This window comes from Misgurnus anguillicaudatus, unplaced genomic scaffold, assembly GCF_027580225.2.
Source record: "Misgurnus anguillicaudatus unplaced genomic scaffold, ASM2758022v2 HiC_scaffold_27, whole genome shotgun sequence".
NCBI classification, from domain to species: domain Eukaryota; kingdom Metazoa; phylum Chordata; class Actinopteri; order Cypriniformes; family Cobitidae; genus Misgurnus; species Misgurnus anguillicaudatus.
The window spans coordinates 172274-193298 of NW_027395277.1; the positions used below are offsets into that span (position 1 = coordinate 172274).

The 21025-nt window shown below is 40.4% G+C and overlaps 1 long non-coding RNA gene across 1 annotated transcript; it reads left to right on the forward strand.

The window, feature by feature from the left end:
• Positions 1-648: 648 nt before the first annotated feature.
• LOC141362477 (uncharacterized) lies at positions 649-1862 on the forward strand. The gene is made up of 4 exons (XR_012368265.1): positions 649-697; positions 770-813; positions 1266-1310; positions 1408-1862. It is a non-coding gene; the product is annotated as an uncharacterized lncRNA (long non-coding RNA).
• Positions 1863-21025: the final 19163 nt, after the last annotated feature.

The window sequence follows — 21025 nt, forward strand, 5'->3', positions numbered from 1 at the left end:
GAATCCACCATGAATTCTACTGTGTATCAGGGGGTGCTTGAGGAACATGTTAGACCATCCGTAAAAAAGTAAAGCTGAAGCGGCACGGGATCCTGCAACAGGACACTGACCCAAAACATACCAGTAAATCTACCAAGAACTGGCCGAAAACTAAGAAAGGGGGAGTACTGGAATGGCAGAGCCAAAGCCCAGATCTGAATCCCATTGAGATGCTGTAGGCTGACTTGAAACGGGCTGTACATGCAAGAAACCCATCAAATATCTCACAGCTAAAGGGGTTTTACATTGAGGAGTAGGGCAAACTTTCCTCAGACCAACTGTCAGAGACTGATACAGTAGATGGCTACAAGAAGCATCTCACTGAAGTAATTTTAGCCAAAGGGGGTAACACTCTCTGGCAGGTTGTCCTTACTTTTTTCCGCTGTGAGAATTCACATTTTTGTTAATCTTTTGTTTAATGAGTAAAACTAGGTCAGATTTCTTTACCTGCAATTAAATCACTTTCTTTTCCAGACAAAATCCAGTGATATGTAAATATTTCTTAACAAAGAACAGAAAATGTAATGGGGTGTCCTGATTTTTCAAATGATTGTATTTGCTGACAATATTACATCATAATCTGCTCATGTTTCTGGATGTTTTTTCTTTAGAGTTATTTGAACAATCTTTCACGAAAAGACAAGAACTTCGAGTACAGGTACAGTATCTGCTATCTTTCATTAACTGTGATATTATTGTTATGAAGATTATTAAATGAATGTCTTTACAGGTCTTCAAGTGCTTATATGCTCTTCTACAGACCCAATAAACACAGTGAGTAACACATTATATACTGATGTTATGTGTTGTTAATCTTTGATTTATAATGCAGCGTAGGAAAGTCCTGTGATGTGACACGCTGTACTTCATATAAAGCGATTTTAAACATCATTTTAAGCTTTCTATCATCCATTAATGTTCAACTGTAAAGCAGAAATACAGAGTATTGAGAGTTTGATTTCTATTATTCATTTAGAGGTTACCATCTCTCTTATTATGTCTCTGATTAAGTGTTTGTTCTAATAAAGTTAAACCGATACTGGGCTACATTTAACTTGCTGTGTTTATGGTACTCGTGGTAAAGATGTACACTTACTAGATTATTAGAGAGGAATCTTGAGTTTGTTGTTGAATATAAACCAGTAATGGTTAATAATAATAATCAGTGTGACTCTGTTTTAAATGCTTATCATTTCATCTTTAACACTTCTATGTTTATATTAAAGATTAATGAATGCAGTCGTATGAATTGCTCATGAAAGAAGATGAAGGTACTTCATGAGAATCTGATGTTTTCTAACATCTGTCATTATGTCTGAAATTGAGTTGATAAAGTAACATGAACATAAATCATCTTTGTGATTGTAGGTCTGGACTGCATGGACATCAGATGAAATCTAGAAGAGTTTCTTGAGATTTTTAAACCTTTTACAGATTTTTACAATTTAAAATTCTTTATAACATATAATCATAGATGCTTTTCATTGCATGCCTTCAAAATATATTTTGCTTACATTATTTTTACAAATTACGTTATAAACATCTTTGTTACATTAATACTTTCATGAGTGCATAAATTGTTTTTAATGTTTAATTTTTATAACAGATGTAGCTTATAGCAGTGCATAGACTTAACACTTTTCATAACAGAAACATTATGATTAATATTATAGATCAAATAAAAATCTTAAATGTCTTTGAGTTTTCAAATGATTAGTTGGTTGTTAGGGATAATTTAGTAAATGAGCACATACATGTTATCAGCTGGTGGTATTTATCTGCACATTGAAATAAATTAAAATTTGGAAATACTTTGAAATCATAACCTGATCGGTCTGTGTAGTAACCTAAAACAGATCTATGGTTTTTATGCCAGCAAAAGCAGAAACCGAGCATAACCTGAACATGACCAAAATATGGATTTGAATAGATTTACAAAAATGCAACGTTTAATGCCTGTAGAGACTATCATAATATTTTGTAAATAATCTGAACGAAACACAATTTTTTTTATTATTATATTATATCTTGAAAAGAAAAAAGCATTAAGTTCATAATAAATTCATAAAGTTGCCTTGAAACACTGCTCCAAAGATCTGTACAAAAATGACAATTAAGAAAATATTGTGACCAACAAATTGCGAACCGCTTCGCGGAGACCAATCTACTTCGGGAAACTAACAAAACGCCAATCAACTTGGCATGCAGGTATTTGCTTCTGCTGGCGTCGCCTCGCCCCGCGGGTATTTAATGCAGAGCAGGTGCAATACCAAATCGGCTATTATTTGCTGAGAAAGCTGAGCATAGTTCCCGGCCTGGTAACAGCAATGGAACAGCAAACTTTGGCGACGTGGCGTCTCCGTTCCCTTCCTTCAGGGAACGAGGGTTACACATACGTAACCGAGATGTTTCTTTTCAGTCGGTCACTACGATGTCACATCGTGAATGACAAATTGGAAATCCCTCCCTACCAAAGCCCCACTGAAGCTGGACAATTCCAGTGCCTGAAGAAGCCCTCCACGTAGGGGGCGGAACCTATGCGGATAGGGGACACAATGTGGGCGCCTAGCCTAACACAGATTTTCTACTTTTGTAAAGACACAAGAAGCGAGAGATAGCCCGAAAGGTAAGAGTTTGAACTGGTATACCCGTCCCTTGAAGGCAAAGCGGAGAAACGGCCTGTGTCGAGGGAGTATCGAGACATAGAAGTATGTATCCTTCAGTTCGATGGCTGCGAATCAATCGTTTGGATGAATTGCAGTTGCAGTTGCATTGCAGTGAAGTGAACAAGGCAGTGCCAGTGTAACGGGTATAAAAAGTATTATGTTCCTTTTATAGGTAGAATTACACAAAATGTACATGTTTTAAGTATACCTGATTTGGATCTCTTTATGTGTGCATACCCCTTTAATTCTCTAACTGCAGCATCCAACGTAATCTCCTGTTTTAGCACCTCCTCTTCCCTTTTCGCGTTATGTCCGCATGGAAGAGGTGGGTTTCTGTTGAGCTCTGTTTAATTTACTTTCATCTTTAAGTTAAAAATCAATTTTATGCACATGTTTTTGGTTTAAACATTATTTAGCACTTTATTTTTCATGTGTGTACCATTATTTTCACGTTGTCCTTTTAAATGAGGACTTGTTAAAATTGAGACATGCTGATTACATTGCACATTACATTTGTGTTGCAGAACTGAAGGGGCAAGTGTGACATACTGTTAAAAGACTGTTATCTTTTGTCAGGTATGCTGTTATGTGGTTTTAATTATTTGTAATTCTTGATGACTCCTCCTCTGCCCTTTTCGCGTTATGTCCGCATGGAAGAGAACTGAAGGGGCAAGTGTGACATACTGTTAAAAGACTGTTATCTTTTGTCAGATTAAAAATCAATGAGGAGACAACCCGTCAGCTGGTGTTCGTCTTTGTTTCACGGAGGGTAAACACAACGCAGACAAGACCAGTTACACTTGGTGCCGTGATCTTTTCGGGTCATCTGATCAGCGCTTCGCCGATCGCCGTGGTTGTGTGCCGGTTCGTCTAACTTGGCAATCTCCTCTCCTGGTCTTCTTCATTACAACTGGATTTTCATTGGCTGTGACGACTCCGTGCTCGCGCATACGGGAGCGCGCGTGTGCGCGCGACAACGGCGTTTGTGTGTGCGTGACTATCGGCGCGTGTGTGTGCGTGCGGGAATCGGCGCATGACATCACTGAACAAACTGGTGCATCTTAAAAAAAAACGGTAAAGTGTTTCAGTGACTTTTGATCGACTCTTATTTTTCTGGAGAACAGCTCTGTTCATTGTCAATGCATAATAATCCAGAGAGACTGTGACAAGGACTGATTCAGTGATCTTTGAGCATCGTATCCTTTATCTTGGCAGTATATTTTGAATGACTGTTGATGCATGTTAAAGAGACACTGCTTCATTTGTAAAAAAAAAAATATATATATTTTGTCTTTGTTTAGGAAATTTCTTATTACTCTAAACGTTCTGCATCCTATTTTTGAACTGAGTTGATTTTATTTCATATTTCTCAGGTTTTCAAAAGAAATATATTTAAAACAATTGTGAGTTGTTTAGGGTTTTGCTGTTTAAAGCATACTATTTAATGGTAATTGTTTACCTATGTTTTCTGTCTTTTTCGTTTAACATTTGAGACATGTTTGGGGATCATAACAAAGACAATTTCAGTTCTGTGGAACATTTTAATGTCACTTTCCCATTGGGTAGGGGTGGTGGACCTGACATTAATCAGAATGCAAGGGTACCTGAAGCTACCCCTCGTTGTTATGGAAGAGGGAGGGCTTTAGCTAATGTGGGTCTAGATAATATACACACAGTTGATTCAGCGATTGGTGCTTCAGTAGGTCCAACAGCTAGCTCCACCCCAATAACACACCCAGATAATGAACGCGTCATTACGTCTGAGGCATTAGGGAGCATAATTTCAGACCTGGCCCAGAAAATAGGGGAAAGTATTTCAGCCAGCCTAAACCTTGCACACCAGCCCAGCCCAATACAGTCTAACCCACCTTACCATTCTCAGTCTTCCAGCGAGCGTATGGATGCTTCTAGCCTGAAAGTGATAGTTCAACAAGATTCAGCACCTCCACCGTTCTTCAGGGGCGATAAGAGTGATTCATTTACTGTCCATGAATGGGAGGATATGATGTACAGCTATTTAAACAGAATAAAATGCAAATCACATACTGATGTTTCTGATCTTATCCTGAGCAGGCTGGCTGGGAAAGCAAGAGATGTGGTTAAAGTGTCCCTGCGCAGCCGCCCTGAACTAAGTGCCTGTGATCTTCCAAGCGCAGTGTTTGACATACTGAAACACAACTTCAGTGAGTTAGCTTATTCCAACATGCCTATGGCTGATTTCTATAATACTGTCCCAAGGGCTAATGAAACTCCAATGGATTACTGGATAAGGCTTAACAAAGCCATTGATGTTGCTGACGAGTGTCTGCGCAGACGCAACAAGAGTGTTGAGGATCCCGCAGCTGAGGCTGTCATGATGTTTATTTCACATTGCCCAGACCCCAGTCTTGCTATATCTTTTCAGTTTAAACCTGCTGAGAAGTGGAGTGCTGCAGAGGTCCAGGAGCGGTTGGACAGTTATCAGAGGGATTTCAAAAGAGTCTCATTGAGAACGCCACTTGCAACGTCTTTGCCAGCCTGTAACCAGTGCAGTGTTATGACGTGTCCCAATTCAGTGTCCACTTCCCCTCAGCAGCCTACTTCCACACCTGCTCAGTCACTGCCTCCTGTGAATCACCTTAATCCTAATGCTGTTCCATTCTCTCCTGACACCAGTTTTCATCATATGGTTGGCATGATGGATAGAGTCTTGTCCTTGTGTACTGCTTCATTATCCACGCCCAATCAGGTCCAGGTGGGCAAAACTTCAGACTTCAGAGTTAACTCAAGCCCAGCATGTAGGGTCTGTGGATCCAATCAACACACTACGTACATGCATTGTAGACGTCAAAGACTGTGTCGTCACTGTCTCAGCCCAGGCCACTTCAAGAGTGACTGTCCTAAAGCAGCATGCCCTACTCCTCCCTCAGATACTGCTCAGTTAAACTAAATGGCCCGTGTGATGAGAGGGGTAGCATGGGCAATTTTACAACCCCCCTCACAGAAGAGACAGATGTGCAAAATGTATTTGTGAACAGTTGCAAGTTATTGCCAGAAGACAAAACTGTTTTATACGTGGGGTCTCAGAGAGTTGATGGAGCTAGTGAGTTGTTTTATGCTCCTGTGTTAGTTTGTGGCCATTACACATTAAAGGGTTTATTGGATTCTGGTAGTATGTCCTGCACACTTAGCGAAGAGGGTGAGTCCAAGCTACGAGCTAATGGTCTTCTTCCGCATCCTCAAGCAATTCCAAGCAATGTGGTCCTAGTTGGCTGTGGTGGCCTTACAATTCAGCCAAAGTGTATTTATGACATGGAAATTGAGGTCTATGGATTTAAGTTTGTCGTTCCAACTCTTGTGGTGACTGGACAAAGAGACGAGTTCATAATTGGAAGCAATGTAATCAAATGCATTCTGCAGAAGATGAAATCTCATGACAAGTACTGGGAGCTTGTCTCTTGTAATAATGGTAATCCTGAGTGTGAGCAATTCCTTGAGCTTCTGAGCTGTATCTCCCGGTGGTCTGGTTCTCAGCAGCCCGATAAGCTTGGTACTGTAAAACTCTGTCAAGCAATCACTTTACTTCCCAGAAGTGAGTATCTTGTTTGGGGCAAATTACCAGCCAATGTCCCTATTTCCCCAGGAAGTACTATTATTGTTGAGCCAACCACGGCACGTTCAGCACCCCGAAACATTCTTGTCGGACGAGTAGTAACACCAATGTGGGGTGATCGATGGGTGCCAATGAAGGTCCTTAACCCTAATTTAACACCAGTTACACTTCGTCGTAACTCCAAACTGGCTGACGTTTCCTCTTGTCTAGCTGTGGAAGACCTCACTGTTGCACAGGGTTTAAGTAGAACCTACAGTGACGTTCCTAATTCAAATGCCCATGACACGGCCTCGTCCTCTGGTCCTGAACAGTTGTTGAAAGACTGTGGTCTAATGGACGTTGACATTGAAGGATGTGAAGTTTCTGAAGTGTGGAAGAGAAAACTAGCAGACCTCATTGCATCTTACCATGACATTTTCTCCAAGGATAAGTTGGATTGTGGAGAGGCAAAGGATTTCGTGCATAGGATCCATCTTTTTGATGAGCGCCCATTCCGGCTGCCCTATCGCCGTATCCCTCCTGCCCACTACCAAAAATTGAGTATTGTCAGAGATGGAGGAGAAAGGAATAATCAGCAAGTCCATCAGTGAGTATGCATCCCCCTTAGTGATGGTCTGGAAAAAGGACGGTAATCTGAGGGTCTGCACTGATTTCCGCTGGCTCAATGCTAAAACCATCAAAGACGCCCACCCTCTTCCACATCAGGCTGACTGTCTTGCAGCTTTGGGAGGTAATGCCTTTTTCAGTACCATGGACTTGACTTCGGGATTTTACAACATTCCACTCCATGTGTCTGACAGGCGATACACTGCCTTCACAACACCGATGGGCTTATACGAGTATAACCGCCTCCCTCAGGGCCTTTGCAACAGTCCCGGGTCTTTCATGCGCATGATGCTCAGCATTTTCGGTGACCTTAACTTTTCCAACCTTCTCTGCTACCTTGATGACTTGCTGGTCTTTGCCCCATCTGAGCAGGAAGCATTAAGGCGCTTGGAGATTGTCTTCTCTCGATTGAGATCCAGCAACCTGAAGCTGGCTCCTAAAAAGTGTCACTTTTTAAAAAAATCTGTTAAGTTCCTAGGCCATGTGATAGATGGTGCTGGTGTTTCAGTTGATGAGGAGAAAGTAAAAGTCATCTCTGCTTTTCAAAAGGCTGATTTAATGAGGGACGACGGAATCACGCCTTCACCAAAGAAACTCAGATCGTTTCTTGGTATGGTCCTGTACTACCAGACATTTATCCCAAAGTGTTCTAGTGTTGCTAGACCTTTATTCAACTTAACGGCTGGCCAAAAACGTTTGGTGAAGGGTGTTTCTGGTCATAAGAGAGCGGGCACTTTTCGGGAGCTGAAGCCTCAGGACTGGAGCCCAGACTGTGATGTGGCTTTTGAAGAATTGAAAAGGGCCCTTGTGGATAGTGTAGTGCTGGCTCATCCAGATTTTGAACGTCCTTTCCTGCTTTGTACGGATGCTTCATTAGATGGTTTAGGTGCCGTACTCTCACAGATTCCTGCTGGTGAAGACAAGGCGAGACCGATAGCGTTTGCTAGCAAGGCCTTGAGTCGCAGCCAATCTAAATATCCGGCACACAGATTAGAGTTCTTGGCTCTTAAGTGGGCAGTGTGTGACAAATTCAGCCACTGGCTTAAGGGCCATGAATTTACTGTGTGGACGGATAATAATCCGCTTACGTACATTATGACCAAGCCGAAATTGGATGCTTGCGAGCAACGCTGGGTCTCAAAACTCGCTCCATATTCTTTCGAGATCAAATATGTTCCTGGGAAACTTAACGTTGTAGCAGACGCACTCAGTAGGGCTCCATTTGTCAGGCCGGTGAGTCAGCGACTTTTGTCTGAGCCCTATTCTGAATTGCTAAGACAAGTGCACAGTGTTGAGGATGGAAATGTGCAAGAGGTGTTCAGACTTACCTGCCAACCGCAGTCCTTGAGGTCAGATGCATTTGACGTTGGTCTAGATGTTTCAATGTCTACCACTGATGTGTCTTCCATTCTGTCCTATTGTGATGAATGGGAAACAGGAACTGAATGTAGAGCTACTTCATTCGCTGAACATTTGGACTCTTTAACCAGTGGTGATGAAGATGTGTTTCATTCCCTTTCACAGTCTGACTTGCGAGAACATCAGCTTAAAGACCCTGTAATTGGCAGAGTGTTGTATTATGTTGACAGAAAACGCAGACCATCAAGACGGGAGCGGGCCAATGAAAACCTGTTTGTTTTGCAGATTCTGAAACAATGGGACAAACTTTCAGCGCTTCATGGAATCTTGTATAGAGCTGTTAAAGACCCCCTTACGAAGCACAAGAGATTTCAGTTCATTCTGCCTGAATCCTTGAAACATCAAGCACTTACTGGTGTCCATGACCTGGCTGGCCATCAGGGGCAGCCGCGCACTTTGTCTTTAGCCCGTCAGAGGTTTTTCTGGCCCAATATGGAGCGTGATGTGCGAGATTATGTAAAGGGATGCCCCAGGTGTGTCCTCAGCAAAACTCCGGAGCCAGCAGCGAGAGCCACTTTGGAGAGCATTAAGACCACAACCCCACTGGAGCTCGTCTGCATTGACTTCTGGTCTGCTGAGGATAGAAACAACAAATCTGTGGATGTTTTAGTGATAACAGATCACTTTACTAAGCTAGCACATGCATTCCCATGTCAAGACCAGACGGCAAAAAGAGTGGCCAAGAAACTGTGGGATAACTTTTTCTGTGTCTATGGGTTCCCCCAACGCATTCATTCTGACCAAGGGGCTACATTCGAAAGTGAGCTGTTTGCAGAGCTGCTTGAACTGGCTGGGATTGACAAGTCTAGGACCACACCCTACCACCCGATGGGGAATGGTGGTACTGAGCGGTTCAATAGGACATTGGGCAGTATGCTGAGGTCCCTTCCATCTACGTCTAAGCTGAGATGGCCACAGTTGGTACAGACCATGACTTTTGTGTATAACTGTACAGCACACGAAACAACAGGGTTTGCCCCTTTTTACCTGATGTTTGGTAGGGTCCCAAGGCTGCCAGTTGACCTCATGTTTCACAGCGTTCTGCGGGACAAGTCGGTTTGTGACTATGACCAATATGTCAAATCACTCATTGATGATCTTCAAACTGCAATGACATTAGCACAGCAGCATTCTATTCTGGAACAAAAACATCAGTCCAACCAATACAACAAAAGAGTTAAAGGCCTACCTCTTGCTATTGGTGATCAGGTGCTTGTGGCTAACAAGGGATGTAGAGGAAAACGGAAGCTTGCTGACAGATGGAATCCAGTTGTGTACACTGTTGTTGCTTCAAAGCCTTCCATACATGTCTATAAGATCCGTGACAGGGCTGGTAATGAACGTACAGTACACCGGAATTTACTTTTGCAAGTTAACTTTCTTCCCTTGCCTGAAACGGACAGGATAAGTTCCAGTCATGAGACCAATGACACCCATACCTGCTGCGTTCCCTCGCAGACGTTTGATGCAACGCACTCTGTTGGTTTAATTGGGCAGACTTGCACTAGTGAGATTGAGCCTACAGTACATGTAGATGATGAACAGTATGAAGCAAGGGATCTCTCACAGTCTGAATGCATGTCCAACATCTCCAATGTTGCTACTTGTGAGGATGACCGCACCGCTTCATGGGTGCATTCTCAGATGCAAGATCAACAAGAACCAAATGCACAAGTTCCTGTGCTACTGACTGATGATGGCACTGTGACTGGTGCTAACCAATCCTCCCAAACTCATGTTTCTTCAAGTGCACCCCATGGGCAGGTACCTGTAGCAGGTTTAGATACTGGTGATCATTATACCACCAGGTTTGGTAGAGTCATTAAACCAGTATGTAGACTTATTGAATCTATGGTCCAGCTTGAAAGCTTGTTAGGTTTGGATTCTGGGTCTCCAGTTATTCATGTTTGAATACAGATGGTTACCGTTTTGATACATGTTTTTGTTATTTGCTTGTTCATTTGTGTTTCTTTACTGTAACTTCTGTACTTGGTCTAAGCGTTTGTGGTGTAATGGGCACCATGATATTGTCTATAAAATGTGCTGGAATTTGGCCAATTTCAAAACGTTTTTGTCCTTTACTTGGGTAGCTTTTAATGCTGAATGTCTTCACTGATTATTGTGTGTGGACCATGTAAGTCTTAAGACCTGTGTACAAATGTTTACTGTTTTCTTAGTATTTTGTGTAATTCTAGGGGGGTGAGTGTAACGGGTATAAAAAGTATTATGTTCCTTTTATAGGTAGAATTACACAAAATGTACATGTTTTAAGTATACCTGATTTGGATCTCTTTATGTGTGCATACCCCTTTAATTCTCTAACTGCAGCATCCAACGTAATCTCCTGTTTTAGCACCTCCTCTTCCCTTTTCGCGTTATGTCCGCATGGAAGAGGTGGGTTTCTGTTGAGCTCTGTTTAATTTACTTTCATCTTTAAGTTAAAAATCAATTTTATGCAGAGTTTTTGGTTTAAACATTATTTAGCACTTTATTTTTCATGTGTGTACCATTATTTTCACGTTGTCCTTTTAAATGAGGACTTGTTAAAATTGAGACATGCTGATTACATTGCACATTACATTTGTGTTGCAGAACTGAAGGGGCAAGTGTGACATACTGTTAAAAGACTGTTATCTTTTGTCAGGTATGCTGTTATGTGGTTTTAATTATTTGTAATTCTTGATGACTCCTCCTCTGCCCTTTTCGCGTTATGTCCGCATGGAAGAGAACTGAAGGGGCAAGTGTGACATACTGTTAAAAGACTGTTATCTTTTGTCAGATTAAAAATCAATGAGGAGACAACCCGTCAGCTGGTGTTCGTCTTTGTTTCACGGAGGGTAAACACAACGCAGACAAGACCAGTTACACTAGCAGATGCAAATACCTGCATGCCAAGTTCATTGGCGTTTTATACGTTTCTCGAAGCAGATTGGTCTCCGCAGAGCGGTTTCAAATTTGTCTGTTACGACATGACGATGTAGTGACCGACTGAAAGGGAACTGTATTGAAGTCCCAACAACACTTACAGGGTTTTACATCAAGACCAAAAAGATATGTATAGATGAAATACTTTGATCAGTCAGGGTTAGGTCATGTTAAATCTGTACGCCAGTGGCAGAACTAGAATTTTTTAATCGGGTGGCCAAGGCTACTTTAGCGGGTTCATAGTCCATGAAAGAAAACGACGTGCACTGCAAAAAGTAATAAGTTGAGTTTACTTAAAAAACCTGTGGAAACTTTCTATTAAATTTAATCATTTTTGAGTTAGTAAAACTTTCTGTATACACAGAAATTACATGAAAACTCAAGTAAAGGTAACTCAGTATGATGAGTTCAGCTAACTTAGCCTATAGATTTAAACTAAGTACAAACAACTCAACCCAAACAGTTACTATAACATTGTGTGCTAGTTCAAATTACTATAAAAATGTGTGGAAACTAAAGTCTCCTAAAAAACTGGAATACTGAGTTCATTTAAAGTTTATTTAATTCAGTGCTCATGTAGACTGTACTTACATTTTTCAGTTTACTTAAGTTGGTATTTATATAGTGTATGGGATATCATTTTTGTGTGTGTCTCTTATTTTTACATTTTTTTTTCTCTTATAAATTTTTTTCTCATTTCTAAAACAGTTTAAATGACCTCTGAAATGTGCTATCAAATAAACTTGCCTTGCCTAAACTTCATGATAGACTTTGTGTCGATCATTGATTAAACATCTCTACAAAAACACACATCACGTATAATTATCAAGCACGAATGCACTGATGACATGCACATTATTATTATGAAGAGAAACACAATGTGTTGAACTCGGTCAATGTACACCAAAGCAAATGATCACCTAAACGGTGAATTCTCAGAAAACAAATTTTTACAAAAAACATAAACAATACTAAGAGATTAAACCTAGTGCCACAACATCTTATTAACAACCATTTAAGTGCCCCATCAGTTCTTATTCGTTGACCAAACATCAATAATCCAAATATTAAGGCGCAATTAAAGGATGTGTATTCCTCACAGTACTTTGTACTTTGTCAAATTTTAAGTTCACAGCAAAACTTTAACTTCTAAAAAAACTGCTGTAAATCTGGTTAATAAAGTAAGTCACCATTGTGTCAATTAGTGTTTCCTTTAGTTGGGCACTTGGGTCTTGAAGTTTAGTTTTAGTTCTTCTGTTCATTGTGACTGCTGCCTTCGGATTGAGAAACGGGCATGATATGAATAAATGATGGACCATTTAAAAATCTACGAATCTGGCAATCGCGGTGCGAAAATGCCACCACATGACCTTACGCCTGCAGCGTCTTTTTGGCTCTATCTGACAAATATGCAGCACAATTGCAAAGAAGAAGCAGAGAGAGAAAGTGAGCGAATAAAAAGAAAAGCCCTGGCAAAATCACAGAAATACCCAGATAGCATGCAACCATTGAAACAATGTTAAAAATTGTTAATACCATTAAATCAATATCAGGTTTGCACCCTCTATTTATATTGAAAAAATGTTGACATTTCAACAAATCACCATTGTTGTGATCAATGTTTGCTTTAGTTGCAAACGCAGAATATTTTTATTATTGTGTTTTTTATCTTTAATCATTTATTTATACAGTATTGTTCAAAATAATAGCAGTACAATGTGACTAACCAGAATAATCAAGGTTTTTAGTATATTTTTTATTGCTACGTGGCAAACAAGTTACCAGTAGGTTCAGTAGATTCTCAGAAAACAAATGAGACCCAGCATTCATGATATGCACGCTCTTAAGGCTGTGCAATTGGGCAATTAGTTGAAAGGGGTGTGTTCAAAAAAATAGCAGTGTCTACCTTTGACTGTACAAACTCAAAACTATTTTGTACAAACATTTTTTTTTCTGGGATTTAGCAATCCTGTGAATCACTAAACTAATATTTAGTTGTATGACCACAGTTTTTTAAAACTGCTTGACATCTGTGTGGCATGGAGTCAACCAACTTGTGGCACCTCTCAGCTGTTATTCCACTCCATGATTCTTTAACAACATTCCACAATTCATTCACATTTCTTGGTTTTGCTTCAGAAACAGCATTTTTGATATCAGCCCACAAGTTCTCAATTGGATTAAGGTCTGGAGATTGGGCTGGCCACTCCTTAACATTAATTTTGTTGGTTTGGAACCAAGACTTTGCCCGTTTACTAGTGTGTTTTGGGTCATTGTCTTGTTGAAACAACCATTTCAAGGGCATGTCCTCTTCAGCATAGGGCAACATGACCTCTTCAAGTATTTTAACATGTGCAAACTGACCCATGATCCCTGGTATGCGATAAATAGGCCCAACACCATAGTAGGAGAAACATGCCCATATCATGCTCCATGCTTCACTGTCTTCACTGTGTACTGTGGCTTGAATTCAGAGTTTGGGGGTCGTCTCACAAACTGCCTGTGGCCCTTGGACCCAAAAAGAACAATTTTACTCTCATCAGTCCACAAAATGTTCCTCCATTTCTCTTTAGGCCAGTTGATGTGTTCTTTGGCAAATTGTAACCTCTTCTGCACATGCCTTTTTTTTAACAGAGGGTTTCTTGAAAATAGATTAGCTTCACACAGACGTCTTCTAACTGTCACAGTACTTACAGGTAACTCCAGACTGTCTTTGATCATCCTGGAGGTGATCATTGGCTGAGCCTTTGCCATTCTGGTTATTCTTCTATCCATTTTGATGGTTGTCTTCCGTTTTCTTCCACGTCTCTCTGGTTTTGCTCTCCATTTTAAGGCATTGGAGATCATTTTAGCTGAACAGCCTATCATTTTTTGCACCTCTTTATAGGTTTTCCCCTCTCCAATCAACTTTTTAATCAAAGTACGCTGTTCTTCACAAAATTGATGACCTCAGTGATTGAATGCCACACTGCTATTTTTTTGAACACACCCCTTTCAACTAATTCAACTAATTGCCCAATTGCACAGCCTTAAGAGTGTGCATATCATGAATGCTGGGTCTCATTTGTTTTCTGAGAATCTACTGAACCTACTGGTAACTTGTTTGCCACGTAGCAATAAAAAAATATACTAAAAACCTTGATTATTCTGGTTAGTCACATTGTACTGCTATTATTTTGAACAATACTGTATAATCATCATAATCATTTTATAATCATTAGTTATCGATTTAATTATGTATTTGATTATTTAATATTATTTTATAATTATTAATTACATTATTATAATTTTTATTATTACTTTATTGTTTATTCATTAATTTATTCATTTTTTCATTCATTTATTCATTCATTGTATTTCTATATTCTATATGTCTCTTAATAATTTCATGGTGGTTCAGTCTTACATTTGTGAAGTTTTAAGAGCTGTTCTGTCTGTGTGTAAACAGAGATAGATAAAGAGAATGTTAATGGAAGCCCAAGGTCTAAAGGATGTTGCAGTTAAGCAATTTTGTATCATGAGATTTAGGCAAGTTTTGAACATTGAGACATAAGCAACTGAAACTAAACTGTCCATCAATAAAACTCTGTTCTATTTTATCATCTGAACCTTCGTCTCACGCCTCTGTTTATGCTCTCCTCTAGCAACGACTGATCAACCTTTTATCAGACATATGCCTGTTAAACAAGTAAACTTATATTTTCTAACATGATCTGGTGTCCGGGGCTGGATCGTTTTTTAATTTAGTCTGTGGTGTGGAGACCTGATCCAACATGACATAAATGTAACTTTCTACAAATGAATGCAACATTATCATCTACAGGATCCTCTATAAAAGTACATGACATTTTAGTCATTTAGACGGTCTATGTACCTAAGTATATCATATTAGCTTTAGAAGTGATTTCAATTTACTGTTTTAACTTTTTAGTTGAAAGTTTAGTGTAATATATACAAATATAAAGTAGTAAGTTAAAATGGTTTGCACTGGCAATTTAATTATAACTTAAAGACAGCTAAAAAATATTTTACAATGTATGTAATAAAAATGTGCGCAATGAATTAATGTACTAAAGCAACTAACAAAATTAAACATTGCTACTCCTTTAAAAATGGGGAGGAGACCACAAGAAACTCTGAGTTTACAGGATAATACCTGCTCCTGACCAGGTTAGTTTCACAGAGTAAGTTACTCCGGAGTAAGTTACTGTCGGACTCTGAGTATAACTTACCTCTCCTTTTGAAACAGGCTTAACTTACCGCGCTGTCTTATGTTTAACCTACCTCTCATTTTGAAACAGAAAACTCAGAGTTTCCCTCATTTCAGGGTTAACATACTCAGAGTTGTCACTTAACCACCTTTCTGAAACGGGCCCCTGATCAGTTCAGTAATGTTGTTGTTGCTGCATCATGCGTCTCTGTGTGGTTCTTTGAGTGTGCTTACCACATACAAAACATTACCTTATGTAGTAAACTAATGTTAAATAATGAACCTTATTGTGAATTGTTACCCAATTATTTGTTAATTATATTAAAATATGTAAATCACTTTTACAATTTATATAAGCTGCTTATACTATTTATGTAACCTGTTTTTATTTATATTCCATTTAAACAGGTCTAACTAGCCGGCCTGAAAAATGCACATTAAATGAAACTCGTTGAACTCACTTCAACATGTATTTTACAATCATTTAATCCCCAATGGGCAATACTGAAGTCACTGTTACAAACTGTACACCGTGCAAGATTGTCTGGCGTAAAATGTGTCTTATATTTTCGCTTTTTGGGCGCTTCTGTTTCTAGAGAAGAGATAAAAGCCCGCCCACATTGACAATTGATTGGTTGATTTACCGAAACAGGCCAATCAGGGCTGAGTTCAACCCGACAAAACGTTGCACAATGTTTATTAAACAGAAACGCTGATGCGTTAAACACTCTGTTGTGATGACGCAAGAGCTGCAATTACGGTAGCTGAGAGGCCATGCTTGGTGTTCTTTTTTAAATGTTTCTGCAGCCTGATGAAATCGTTATAAATATGTGTTTAATACTGTAAAATATGCTCAATGTTACAGTCACTGACCTCTTTAGTACCGCATGGTTTAAATACATGTTTCTGCTTATGGGACTGCAGTTCTGACACGCCCACCAAACAAGAGAAAACGTATCTCAAACCCTGTTGCACATCGGTGCACACCGTTTTCAGGAAACTGTAGCAAAACGTTGCAGACCGTTTTAAACGTGAACGTGCCCCTGGATGCTCTCTGTCTTACATCCGCTTAATGAGGCACACACAGACGCAAGAGCTGTGTCTGAAACCGCTCCCTATCCACTTTATACTCCACTATATCGGATGTCAGCCATTTTGTAGTGGTGTCCGAAACCTGAGTGAACATCTTCATTCCCTACATTCATTCACTATTTTTTACCCACAATGCTTTGTGATTTTGAGGGTACATTCCATAGATATGTATAAAGGCTAGATGTGTTACAGCAGAGTCTCTAATGTCATCATCTTACCACGGGGAGCTCGCTCACTCATATCATTGAGTTTAATGGTGCAGGTACTTTTAAATGACCATAACTTGCTCAATTTTCTACCAATTTTCAAACGGTTTGCTTTCTTACAAACGTTAACGTGCCTATAATTCCGGGGTGCTTTAACATGTTTCATGTTTTTTTTTTTTTTTTTTGTATAAGTATGCAGTGTCATAGGTACATATTTGACATTTATAACAAACCAAATCGTTTGAAAATTTGTAAAAAATTAAGTAATGGTCATTTAAAAGTACCTGCACCGTTAAACTCAATGCTACGAGTGAGGGAGTAATCACTTTTGATGACTACAAAAGTGTAGTAATCATGGCTTATAAATTATCATTTTAATGTGTGATTCAGCTATGTAGTAATCATGTTTTGTAAATTTATTAACTTTACACAGTACAAAGGTGGAAAGGGTACAGTATAATAATCTAAATAATAAAATGACACAAGCAATGTGTATGACAATATCCTCCTCTGCAAAAACACCAAAATCACATCACTGTAAGCGACGGCTGGCCTTCCACCTGCCAGTAGTAGCTGTGAGTCTGCTTTAATTTCATCGTTACACATGGCATTTTCAAGGAGCTACAGTCGGGACATTTATTTTCCATAAGTCCGAAGTGTGGGCTCTCAATCGGGTGCTCTTCCAGCAACACAGGTGAGCAGTTGTCCAAGACAAACTACACATCTACACATTAGATTGTCAAGGACAATCTACACACAGTAATTTTCACATTCAGAATATTTTCAATACTTCACAGAAAATGAGTATGCTGATCAGGTAAGTAGTGGGCCAGTTATGGAAATAGGCTAAATCATGTCAGGTTATCAATTGCATAACACTGTACACAATACTGTAATCTAAGGACACCCAAATAAATCACCTGTCTCAATTTACACTTTCATATTGTTTTATAAAAACAGTGAACACAAACTCAGTAATGGAATACCACTGGCCAATGAACCTTAAAGATAATTGACTGTACATGGTTTATAATAACCATACAGTAAATACCAGCGGCCGTCAGAACCAAGTTCTGTGGTTTCCATGAAAGCTATGTGTATGTTTAGGTAATTTATTCGTCATTTTGCATCACAGGGTTGCAAAACAGAAAAAAGAAATAACCTAGTCATGTCATACTACACACAAATAGCTGCTAACGTTAACATTCGATTTGCAAATGTTACAATACATGCAACCTGTTGCAAAACACCAGCTAGTAAACTTGGCAATTATAGATCCAAATTATGATCAGCAGGTTGCCATGAAGTTGGTATGAGATGGTAAAGACCAGATAAAACGAGCCAAACGAGGAGAGGTTAATTGTTTACATGATTATCCTGTAGGCCAGTCTGATGATACTTTGAAAGAGGAAAAACTCTTATCAGTAGAGGAACTAAAGAAGATGAGTCCGACATTTTCGCTTTCGAAAAAGATTGTGGAAGTGGTGCCAATGGTCTCTGTGGTGCTGGAACGATGGCCTACCCTGTTTCTTCCTAATGGTGAAAATGTTATAGTCGTAGCCTTTTAATTCATGTTATTGTTGTGATGTTTGCATGTGTTTGTTAAACTATTTTATAGCTGAAACTTGTTTTTTCTCTCTCATCAGATAGGTAATGAGTTCAAACGCATCACCTCCTTGATACATTCAGATCATTGTTACACCAACATACACACCGCTTCTGAAGTTTTACAGAGCAAGACGGAAGATCTTCCTAACAAGCTTGATGAACAGGAAACATGTAAGATGGTAGAGTCAGAATTCGGCATAAACAGAACGTTACATTTATATAGCGCTTTTCTCAGTGCTCAAAGCACTTTACATATGAATGGGGGAATCTCCTCAACCACCACCAATGTGCAGCATCCACCTGGATGATGCGACGGCATCCATATTGCACCAGAATGCCCACCACACACCAGCTTATTAGTGGAGAGGAGACAGAGTGATATAGCCAATTAGTATGAGGGATGATTAGTAGGCCAATGGGCAAGTTTGGCCAGGATGCCGGGGCACACCCCTACTCTTTTTCAAAGGACATCCTGGGATTTTTAATGACCACAGAGAGTCAGGACCTCGGTTTAACGTCTCATCCGAAGGACGGTGCTTTTTTGACAGTATCGTGTCCCTGTCACTATACTGGGGTGTTAGGACCCACACAGACCACAGGGTGAGCACCCCCTGCTGGTCTCACTAACACCTCTACCAGCAACAACCTGGTTTTCCCAGGTGGTCTCCCATCCAAATACTGACCAGGCTCAGCCCTGCTTAGCTTCAGTGGGCAAGCTGTCTTGGGCTACAGGGAGATATGGCCTTGTTACCACTGTGCAGGCTACTGGTGGTGGTGTAATGGTGGATATGTGTGTTCCCACTAGGACTTATTTATCATATAACAACGACAAACCTTGGTTTACTGCTAAACTCAGACAGCTTCGCCAGGCCAAAGATTATGCCTACAGGAACGGGGACAAAGCCTTGTACAAACAGGCCAAGTACACACTAAATAAGGAGATCAGTAAAGCAAAGAGAAACTACGGTAAAAAGCTAGAACACAAACTTTCAGCCACTGACCCAGCATCAGTTTGGACAGGCCTGAAAACCATCATAAGCTACAAGACCCCATCTCCCAGCACTGTAGAAAACCAACATTTGGCCAATGAGCTGAATACATTTTACTGCAGGTTTGAAAAGCCTGGTCTTACACCCCACACTCGCTCTGGCCATCTCAACACACAGCCATCAACACCCCCCTCCCTTCCCTCTCCCCTCCTGCACCTCAGCCTGCACTTCAGATCAGTGAGAGGGATGTATGCAGTGTCTTCAGGAAACAGAAGATAAGGAAAGCCAAAGGCCCAGACGGTGTTTCACTAGCCTGTCTCAAAGCCTGTGCTGGCCAGCTGTCATCCATCTTCACACTGATCTTCAACAGATCACTGGAGCTGTGTGAAGTCCCCTCCTGCTTCAAATGCTCCAATGTCATCACTGTACCCAAGAAACCAAAAATCACTGGACTAAATGACTACAGACCTGTTGCTCTGACATCTGTGGTTATGAAGTCATTTGAGAGACTGGTGCTGGCCTACCTGAAGGACATCACTGGACCCCCTGCAGTTTGCTTATTGAGCAAACAGATCTGTGCATGATGCAGTCAATATGGGTCTGCATTATATCCTACAACATCTGGACAAACCAGGGACATATGCCAGGATCCTGTTTGTGGACTTCAGTTCGGCCTTTAACACTATTATCCCGGATACCCTCCTGAATAAACTGACCCAGCTTTCTGTACCCACCTCCATCTGTCAGTGGATTACCAGCTTCCTGACAGACAGGCAGCAGCTAGTGATGCTGGGAAAACTCACATCTAGGACCCTCACCATCAGCACTGGAGATCCTCAGGGCTGTGTTCTCTCCCCACTGCTCTTCTCCCTCTACACAAATGACTGCACCTCTAAACACCCCTCTGTCAAGCTCCTGAAGTTTGCAGACGACACCACAATCATCGGTCTCATCCGGGACAGAGAAGAGTCTGCTTATAGACTGGAGGTTGGCTGTTTGGTGCAGTCTTAACAATCTGAAGCTGAACACGCTCAAAACAGTAGAGATTATAGTGGACTTTAGGAGAAACCCCCCTGCACTCCCGCCACCCAGCATTATGAACAGCACTGTGGAGGCAGTGGAGTCATTCAGGTTCCTGGGCACCATCATCTCTCAGGACCTGAAGTGGGACAATCACATTGACTCCACTGTGAAAAAGGCTCAGCAGAGAAGTTCAACCTGCCACAGGCGCTGCTGACACAGTTTTACTCAGTTTTGCTGTTATCGAGTCAGTTCAGTGCACTTCTATAACTGTTTGGTTTGGGTCAGCCAGCAAATCAGATATTAGAAGACTGCAACGGATTGTCAGGACAGCTGAAAGGATTATTGGTGTGCACCTGCCCAACCTTCAGGACTTGTACAATGCCAGAGTGAAGAAACGGGCAGGTAACATCATCACAGACCCCTCTCACCCCGGACATAACCTTTTTGCACTTCTGCCCTCAGGCAGACGTTACAGATCGTTGCATTGTGCACTAAAACATGTAGGCATAAGAAGAGTTTTTTCCCCAACGCTATCTCCAGCTTCAACTGTTAAACATAGCAATTACCCCTGTTTAGTATTCACTTTACTGCTGAGAGTAAAAACTGGTTCTGTGTGTGTGTATACTGTATATATATATATATATATATAT